General features: G+C 40.6%; 1 protein-coding gene across 1 annotated transcript in view; it reads left to right on the top strand.

Moving 5' to 3' along the window:
* Window positions 1–8,952, top strand: part of BNC1 (basonuclin zinc finger protein 1) — a 28,793-nt gene that overhangs the window by 1,735 nt on the left and 18,106 nt on the right. The gene's annotated exons all lie outside the window — the stretch shown is intronic.

Below are 8,952 nucleotides of genomic sequence, written 5' to 3'. Positions count from 1 at the left end.
AAGTGAATTGAAAAACAGCATTTAGCAGGTCATTTCTTTTTCTGGTGTCCTTCTGTTCCTTATTGTTTTAATTTGCTGTTGGATTTCATAGCATCTTTTCATAAGACTTCTTGGACTCTTAGTTGCAAATATGTGCTTATATGTTTTGTTCATAAATATGATGGCTTCTCCGTTGTCCCCAAATCTCTTGATGTATTTATTAATATTTCATTTAAATTGAATATGTCAAAATAAAACTTTTGTGCATCATGTAAAAGAACATTACTTCAAATGTTACAGATTGTCCAGGATTTGATTTTTGCTTTAAATAGGTGTGGAAAGATAGCCACCTCTTTTGCTAAAATAAATTTTGATAAATAGCTTTATCCTTTGTGGCATACCTAAAAGAATAAGATGTCATTATTTGATTTCTTACCTTGTAAGTTTGCTGACTTTAATTTCACCAAGGAAGTTGGTTGAACATGTTCTGTTGTAGCTAAAAGCTGTGGTGGAATCTTCACTTAGCACAAGTACTGCTCATATTTTGGGAACTCCTGTTCAGACATCTGCATAATTTAATTTGGAATATCATCTGTGTCCATTGTTGTATTCCCTTCAGAATAGTAAGGATTTAGCAGCATGCTTCTCCTTCAATCAGAGAGTATAATGAGTTTGAAGTGGTGATTTGGCTGTTGATATCTACAGGAATGTGGAATGATGATCTGTCTGTTCTGGTTATAATTCACACTAGACATATTAACCCAAACAGAGTTATTGCAGTAGAAGCATAAAGTTTGCACAGAGGGTTACCTTTATATTATTTTAATTTTTCACACCTCTCCCATGCAGCAGTTAGGCCTGTGTCCCAAGCCCATGCTAGCATTCTCTACCTCAGCTTGGAAAGAAGGATGAACCAACCTATTGGGTGAGAAGAGCCATATCGGTTTCCCTGTGGAACAAATCATAATTGTCATTTAAGCATACACTTATTATTTATGAACGCCTAGGGATAAATATAAATGAGAAGACATCTGAAAAGTTCAGTTTGCCAGTACAGTTAAACCACAGCGTACAGGGTGAGGGGTATAGGTGTCTTTTAGCTTTTGTATATGGCTTTAGAAGTTATTTTGACAGTGGCCATTAAAGAGTTGCCCTGAAGGTTCCACAAGGTAAATTACTTGCAGGAGAAGCGTGCTTTACCCGGGGGTGAATTTTCACCTCTACAGATGTCATTTAGAATGAGTTACTTTTGTCAGAAACAGTCCTGTTTTAAAAAAACGAGAAATACCACAGCTAAGGTGAAATCTCAGTGCTGAGCAGCACATCTTTTTGATATCTGAGAGCAAGATTTAGAGAGTCAATAGATTTTCTAAATTACTATTCTGAGCAGTCTATAGATTTTGAAATTTTATTTATTTAGATATTTTATTTTTGATGACTTTTCTGGGAGATGTTAAAGATAATGGATCTGCACAGAAGAGGCATCTGGAAAGGGTTTTTTGTTTTTTTGCTTTTTTTTCCTTTTACATTGATTTCCACCTGAAAAACCTTACTTGCTTTTGTCATTCTTTGAAGCCCTTTTTCCTAATTCTGGAAATTCCAAGATTATGGTGCAGCCCCATTTCCCTACTCTGACACATGCCTATTTTATCCAGAAAGGGTGGGTCTAAACAGAACAGACCTGGTTCGCCAGGGTCCAACTTGGGGTCTCCTCAAACTCCGCATGAATAAGCAAACCAGCTGTTGCTATTCCAGTCCACACATGGACTCATGATTATAAACCAGCCTAACATATCACAGGAGGATTCTGCCTTGCCGGGTGGGGGCTGATAATTTCAGTTAGCTAATGTGAGAGAATAGAGAGACAGACAAATAAAATGTTGTGAAGGCCAGGCCAAACAGCCTACGTGGAAGGAAATGGTTGTCTCAAGTAAACTTAATCCAGGCTGCTAACTTTTTTCACAGAGTTATATTAGTTTGTCTACTCTTACAGATTCTTTGTGTGATCCTTCAGTAGGTGCTAGCGAACATCAAAGTTGTTTTCAACTCTGCATCAGCTTTCAGAAGCATTGTTCTCCTTCTGTAGCCCTCTGATTATTTCTTTCATTACTCCTTATGAGAATAAAATTTTTATACAGACAACTCTGTTTCACAATAACACCATGCTGAATGTTAAGACAGTGGTCAGGATGGCATACATAAATCTGATCTTTTTAAAAACTTCGTTTGGAAAATCTTGGGATTTTTTTTTTTTACTATATTTAGTCTTTAAAATCTAGTTCTCACTAAATCCCTGAAAGGTTTGCAAAATTTTACTTAGCAGTGTTCATAATTTCATCATTATTTTGCATCAGCAGAAAGGGTGAACTTGCTTTGTTTGTGTAGTTAGAATTATCCTGAAGTGTAAATGTGTTTTTGTTTGTTTGGTTTGGTTTTTATTTCTTTCTCCCTAGGTTTTGATGGTTGTGTCCAGAAGTTCCCTACATGAATCGTTATTCATTTTTTTGTTCTTCCATTTTTTTTGGTCAAAGGTTTCTGAAGATTACAACTGAGGTCTCTCAAACATAAAGGAGAAAAAATGTATCTGTATCATTTATATAACTGTATAGTTTTTTTGTTGCTGTTGTTGTGGTTTTTTAAAAGAAGAAATATTTGGTTTGGCTTCTATGGTCTTATTTGCATATTTTTCTGCTTTTTGTATTTTCTGTTTTTAGAACTAATAATTTTAAGGAAAAAAAGGCACAGCTGTTAAATTAGTTTGGCACAGAGTTTATACTTTGATTTATAGAGATCAAAAGAACAAGTATTTTCCCCATCTCCCTCTTTGAACTGAGTAGCAAGAGAACACTCCAAGTGTGTCACGCATGCTTTCTACTCACAGGTAGACCTGGCCTAACATCTGTTCCCTGAATTCTACCTCCCACCTGCCCTTTTCTCTGCCAGACCCCTCTCCACCCTCTCAGTCTTCTTTGACCAACCTCTCTTTTCATCCCATCCTTGCAGTGCGAAGCCAGATTCTGTCAGTTTTCCTTCAGTGTCGTTTTTATATTGCAGATGCCACCTTTCCAGTTTCTGGGGCTTCTCACATCCCTCTTTCAACCATGCTCACAGTAAACGCTTGTCTTCCCATTGTTAAGAACATGATGATTCCATGAACCTAAGAGAGAGACTCACAGCTGCCCATCTGGACAGCCCACCCACACCCCCACCCTGTTTTGCCTTTCTAAGTCGGCTCTCGTTGCCCATGACAGAAATCAGCCTCTTGGGCCTGACGCATATGTTCAGGGTGAGCCTTCTTTTTGCCTAGGACTGTGGTGTTTCTTGCGTACACTGCTGAGAGCATGAAGACTCCTCTGGCCTCTACGTAACATTGCTCCCTCCCTCTACACCATCTTACTCGAAACTAAAATTTGGGGGAGAGGTGGAATCTTGATTTATCATTTTTTTCACTTTTTGTTGTTCCGAATTTTAAGCAAAATTAGATTAGTTTAAGAATGCTTGGTGATACGTGCTTGGAGATTCCACAGTGATCAACTTTGAGCCAATCCCATTTCATCTGTTTCTCCTGCCCGTTTCCCTCACCGTCATCAACACTGAATTCTTTTGAAGTAAATTCTGAACATTCATACTATTTCATTCATAAATATTTTAATATGTAGCTCTAAAATAAAAAGCTCTTTTTAAAGAAATGCAGTATACTGACTGTATAGCAGCTAAAAATTAACAGTAACTTTGGAATGTTGTTAAATTTCTGAGTATTCAGATTTCTTCAATTGTTTCTTGAAGTTTATATTATCATTGACTTGTTCAAATCAGGATTCAACTGAGGCCCATAAACTGTTTCTCTTAATCTACAAATTTATGTTTTCCTTTTTCCTTGCAATTTACCTGTTGAAAAAGCTGGGTCATTTGTCATATGGAATACTCCCCAGCCTGGACTTGGGGTTTTGTTTTCTTGTGATATCACACAAGGAGGGTATCTTTGTGAGGAATGTTTAAGCATTCCGCCATCCCCTGTACCAAAAGGCTTGATCTAATTCAGATTCAAACTTTTGGGGCAAGAACACCCATATGTAGTAGTATGTATCCTCCAGTGCTGAGGCAAGTGACCTGGTTGTTGTCTTTTCATTGAGTTGCAGAATGCTAGTATTCTAATTCTTCATTTATTTATTCACTGGAATACTATAAAAAGAGTCTTTGCCTCATCAACCATTTGCTTGCCCCGCAGTACATTTTGTATAAAAAAGGATGCATGCTTGATCCTTTACTTTTTTTTCTTTTTTAATCATTTTTTTGGTTCCGTAGCATCCTTGAAAGATGGCCAGTGAGTTTTACATTTGTTTTTACTATCTTTTGAATTTGCTGGGTTCTAGTAATACTGAATGACTTACACTAATTTTTAGCAAATCATATTCTCTGTTCAGCAGTTCTTGGTCAACCAGGATGCATGGTTTTCCTTTGCCAATGAAGCCATGTGCTTGCTCCCCTAGAGCAGACACCGGGAGTTCCTCCTCCTGTCTCCCTGAGGCTCCCCACTGTTACCTATTACCTGTACATGGTAGATGCGTTAAAAACAAATAATGACAACCCCCCCCCCCCCCGACAAAAAAAAAAACACAACAATTCATTAAGATTTTGGTTGCATTTTGTCAAGCTACTATGGAAGATGATGGCACGATGCCCTTCTGGTCCATGGAGGGTTCTCCAGGTGGACTTCAGTGTGGTGCTGCCAGCAGCAGATAAACTGCCTCCCACAAAAGGACCACATGGGTTTCTTCTCCCTTCACCCCAGTTGTCCTGGGACACCTGGCAAACAATGATACTACTTTCAGAATCCTAGTTGTAACTGTGGGTTTGCATGTGTTAGAAAAACTTAATGGAAAGTGGATGAAGTTAGAGGAAAATGGCAGGAGGGAAAGTAGGGAACAACAACAACAAAAGCCAATTCTAGTAAGAGAAGGTAGAAGTACAAAACATGTGTAAGAGGCGAAGAGCAGTGGGGTAGAGATCTCCCACCTTCGAATCAAGCATTTTTCCAAACCAGGAAGGCTAGATCTGCAGCCAGGAGAGAATGGAAATACATTGTCACTGTAAATGAAAAGAAAGAAATCCTCTCCGCAAAAGTAAGGGTGGTCCAGCCACTTTAGAAGATGTCTTATATTATAGATTGGCAGTTTTTGATACGCAGTGTAGATTTCCACGACTCAAACACATGAAAAGCAATTGTCTATATTCAACATTGAAAAATAGGTTTGGAACAACCTGAATCACTTTTTGTCCAAAGCTTGGTGACTTTTAAAAAGTGATTTGTGATTTAGCAGACCATATCCTTTGATTTCAAGTTGGGAAATTATGATTCTTAGAACTGAGAATCTGGCCCAGCCTGAGAATCTCACACTCAAAGAGAGGACCATAAACTCTAAACTTGGCCTCAATGATCTCTACTATTAACAGCAGTTTTTTTACATAATTTTTATGTTGCCTTTTCCACAGTCAATAGGAAGTTGTTGTTCAGTCACTAAGTCGTGTCCAACTCTTTGTGACCCCATGGACTGCAGCATGCCAGGCCTCCATGTCCCTCACCATCTCCAGGAGTTCGCCCAAGTTCATGTGAATTGGTGATGCCATCCAGCCATCTCATTCTCTGCCACCCTCTTCTTTTGCCTTCAATCTTTCCCAGCATCAGGGTCTTTTCTAGTGAGTCAGCTCTTCGCATCAGGTGGCCAAAGTATTGGATCTGCAGCTTCAGCATCAGTCCTTCCAATGACTGTAGGATTGACTGGTTTGATCTCCTTGCTGTCCAAGGGACTCTCAAGAGTCAATAGGAAGATCAGTGTGTAAGTTAGGAATGGCACTTGGCTGCTAGTGAAAAAGCTCCTAAATAATAGTTGCCATCCTTTCTGCTCAGCCATCCTTAGGGCCTGATTTCAAGGTTGGGCTCATGTTTGCATCTGTGAGGTCCAGGCATCATGCTCTTGTTCCAAGAGGAAAGAAGGAAGAATGGCAAAAAAAAGTCCCTCAGCTGAGTCAGCTCCCATCTGTAAGGAACTTTCTGTAAACCTCTACCCAACAATTTATTCTTACACACGTCAGTCAGTCCTTAGTGATCTGGCCACCAAAACTGTTAGTCGCTCTGTCATGAACAACTAACTGGACTTTGGAATCCCATGGACTGTAGCCTGCCAGGCTCTTCTGTCCAGGGAATCCTCCAGGCAAGAATACTGGAATAGGCTGCCATTACCTTCTCCAGGGATCAAATCTGGGTCTCATGCATTACAGGCAGATTCTTTGCCAAGGCAGATCAGGCAAAGGATATTGGATGTGTGTCTGTAATTAATAAGCATGGTGCAGCTCTCTCATTGGTTATTCCTTATTCTTTTAATACTAGTTGGAAAGCTTACGGAATAACAGACCCAATGCTAGCCATGAGGTTTGGAGTTTCACTTGTCTTGTTGCCTCTTTCAGGGATGATTCATTATGGGACAACTTTTTGGGAGGTCTTTATCATAAGTATTTTTAGTAGCTCTGTCTGTGCAGCGTCAGATCACCAGAGCCCAGAGGACCTAAGACCTGTTGTAGGCCTGGGAGCAACAGCTGTTTTGCTATGCTCTTTGGTCTTTTCAGCTCTCTATCTGTATATCCTCATTAATGTGGCTGATCAGCCTCAGAGGTTGGCAGGAGCAGATATCCAGCCTGCTTTATAGTCAAAGATTCCAAGACATGGAGCTGAAGGCTGTATGGCTCAACAGGAAGCAAGATATAGACTGAGGTCAGTTGTAGATTGCAGTGTCTCTCAGAGAAAGATGCTCAGTATGAATGAGAAGGAATTCAAGAAAGAGTTCAGTTTCCCCAGCTATGCATCCAGAGGTGACACTTTAGCAGGCAAACCATATTATTAGTAGTTTCATACTTTTTTCAAAGACTCACTGTTAGACTCAGGACAAAATCCATACTCCTTGGCCTGCCCCAAGAGATCCTGTGCAGAGTGGTTTCTGTCACCTTTCTGACCGTCTTTTTCTACCATGGACCTTATAACTCCGCTCCAGCTTCCCTGGCCCCTTTCTGTTCCCTGAACACCTCCAGCCTCTTTTCATGCCCCAGAGCCTTTGCACTTGCTCTGCCCTCTGCCTTCAGTCTCCAGTTCTTCACTGGCCCCTTGCCATCCCTTGGAACTCAGTTCAAGTGTCTTCTCCTGAAAAGTCTTTAATGATGACCCTGTTTGAAAGGCATGACCCCGCCTCCCCATGCCACCCAGGAAAATTGCCAGCAAAGCTTTCTGCATGTGTCTTTAATAGCACCTGCCTTATTCTGGAAAGGTATTTGTTTACTTGTTTATGCTGTCTCCCTCCTCCTTGAGGGCAAGGACTTAGCCATTCTCATTCAACACTGTAGCCTCCAGAGTTTAGAAAGCCTGGTCATAAACAGTAAATATTTATTCAGTGAATGGGGTTTCTTTACCATTGCGAAACTTTAATATCCTTATAGTTGCCATTGAGATTAAATGAAACCATAAATACAAATGCAGTTTAATACCAAATATTGGTATTCCAAGATATAATCTGCCTTCAATATCCAAATTTGAGACCACTTTCAAGTAGCCTGTAAGTTCCTCAGCTTCCTCATCTATAAAATGGGGTGATAGTGAGAAATGAGATAGCTTATAGGTACTGCTTACTGCAGTCCGTCACACATGATAAATAATCACTATCACAAACTATGTGACCTTGTGCAGATTACAAATCTTCCATAAATTTAAGTTTCCTGAGAACAATTCCCACCCCACAGTGAAGCAGTGCAGACTGAATGAGATCACCTATTCCATACAAATGCCACCGTGTGGACAGACAGATGCTGGAAGAATAGCTCGTCTCACCATTGGACTCAGAACTGTCCAGTAGGATTTTGTGTGATGATGGAAATGTTCTTGTCCCTGCTGTCTTGTACAGTAGCCACTGGCCACCTGTGGCTCCTGAGCACTTGAAATGTGACTAGAGTGACTAGAAAACTGAATTTTTATTTTATTTTAATTAATTTTTAAATAGCTACATGTGGCTGCTACTGCTAAGTCACTTCAGTCATGTCCAACTCTGTGCGACCCCATCCCTGGGATTCTCCAGGCAAGAACACTGGAGTGGGTTGCCATTTCCTTCTCCAATGCATAAAAGTGAAAAGTGAAAGTGAAGTCACTCAGTCATGTCCAACTCTTCGAGACCCCATGGACTGCCGCCTACCCGGCTCCTCCGTTCAAGGGATTTTCCAGGCAAGAGTACTGGAGTGGGGTGCCATTGCCTTCTCCGCCACATGTGGCTAGTGGCTACTATTAAGGCAGATTAACTTGATGCTACAAAGCTGTCTGGCTGGTATGCAATTCAGTTCTGTTCCTGAGCCAGATTACAAATGACTCCCCTCAGATGGTCAGTATCATGAGTCTGGAAACCCCAAAAGTCCTCTGTGATTTTTTTCCCCTGACCCATTCCATCTGGTCCCCCAAGAGTATCCCCCTGAATTTATCTTCAGTGATATGAAAATGTTTGCATGCACTAGAGATGAAAATAGCTTTGAAGTGGGTAGTTTCTATTCTCAAGCTCAATAATTCAAATCCCATCAAAGGCCCGCACTGTCCAGCAGTGGATGTCTGTGCGTGCACCCCACCATGTGCCCATTCTGGCTGCTGCTAGGAACTGCAGTCAGCCTTTCTGACAAGAGGCCCATGGCAGCATCTAGCCATGCTCAAGGTAGATCACAGGTATCCAGGAGAGAAAGTGGGACCCTCAAATCTACCTAATAGCTAGGTCATAACTTTCCAGACTTACCAGCCCAAGACTGCAAATAACTAAAGCATCCATCCCGTGCTAGGTGTGTCAGTAATTTCTGGGTGGATGAATGAGCAAATGACAGTGACAAAAAAGCAAGCCAGAATTTTGAATGTTGATTTGTAGCACATCAAAGTGACTAACAACAATTCAGAAATAG

Source organism: Odocoileus virginianus, chromosome 16 (assembly GCF_023699985.2).
Source record: "Odocoileus virginianus isolate 20LAN1187 ecotype Illinois chromosome 16, Ovbor_1.2, whole genome shotgun sequence".
Taxonomy (NCBI): domain Eukaryota; kingdom Metazoa; phylum Chordata; class Mammalia; order Artiodactyla; family Cervidae; genus Odocoileus; species Odocoileus virginianus.
The sequence above is the reverse complement of the archived record's forward strand: the minus strand, read 5'-3'. Positions and strand labels throughout refer to the sequence as shown.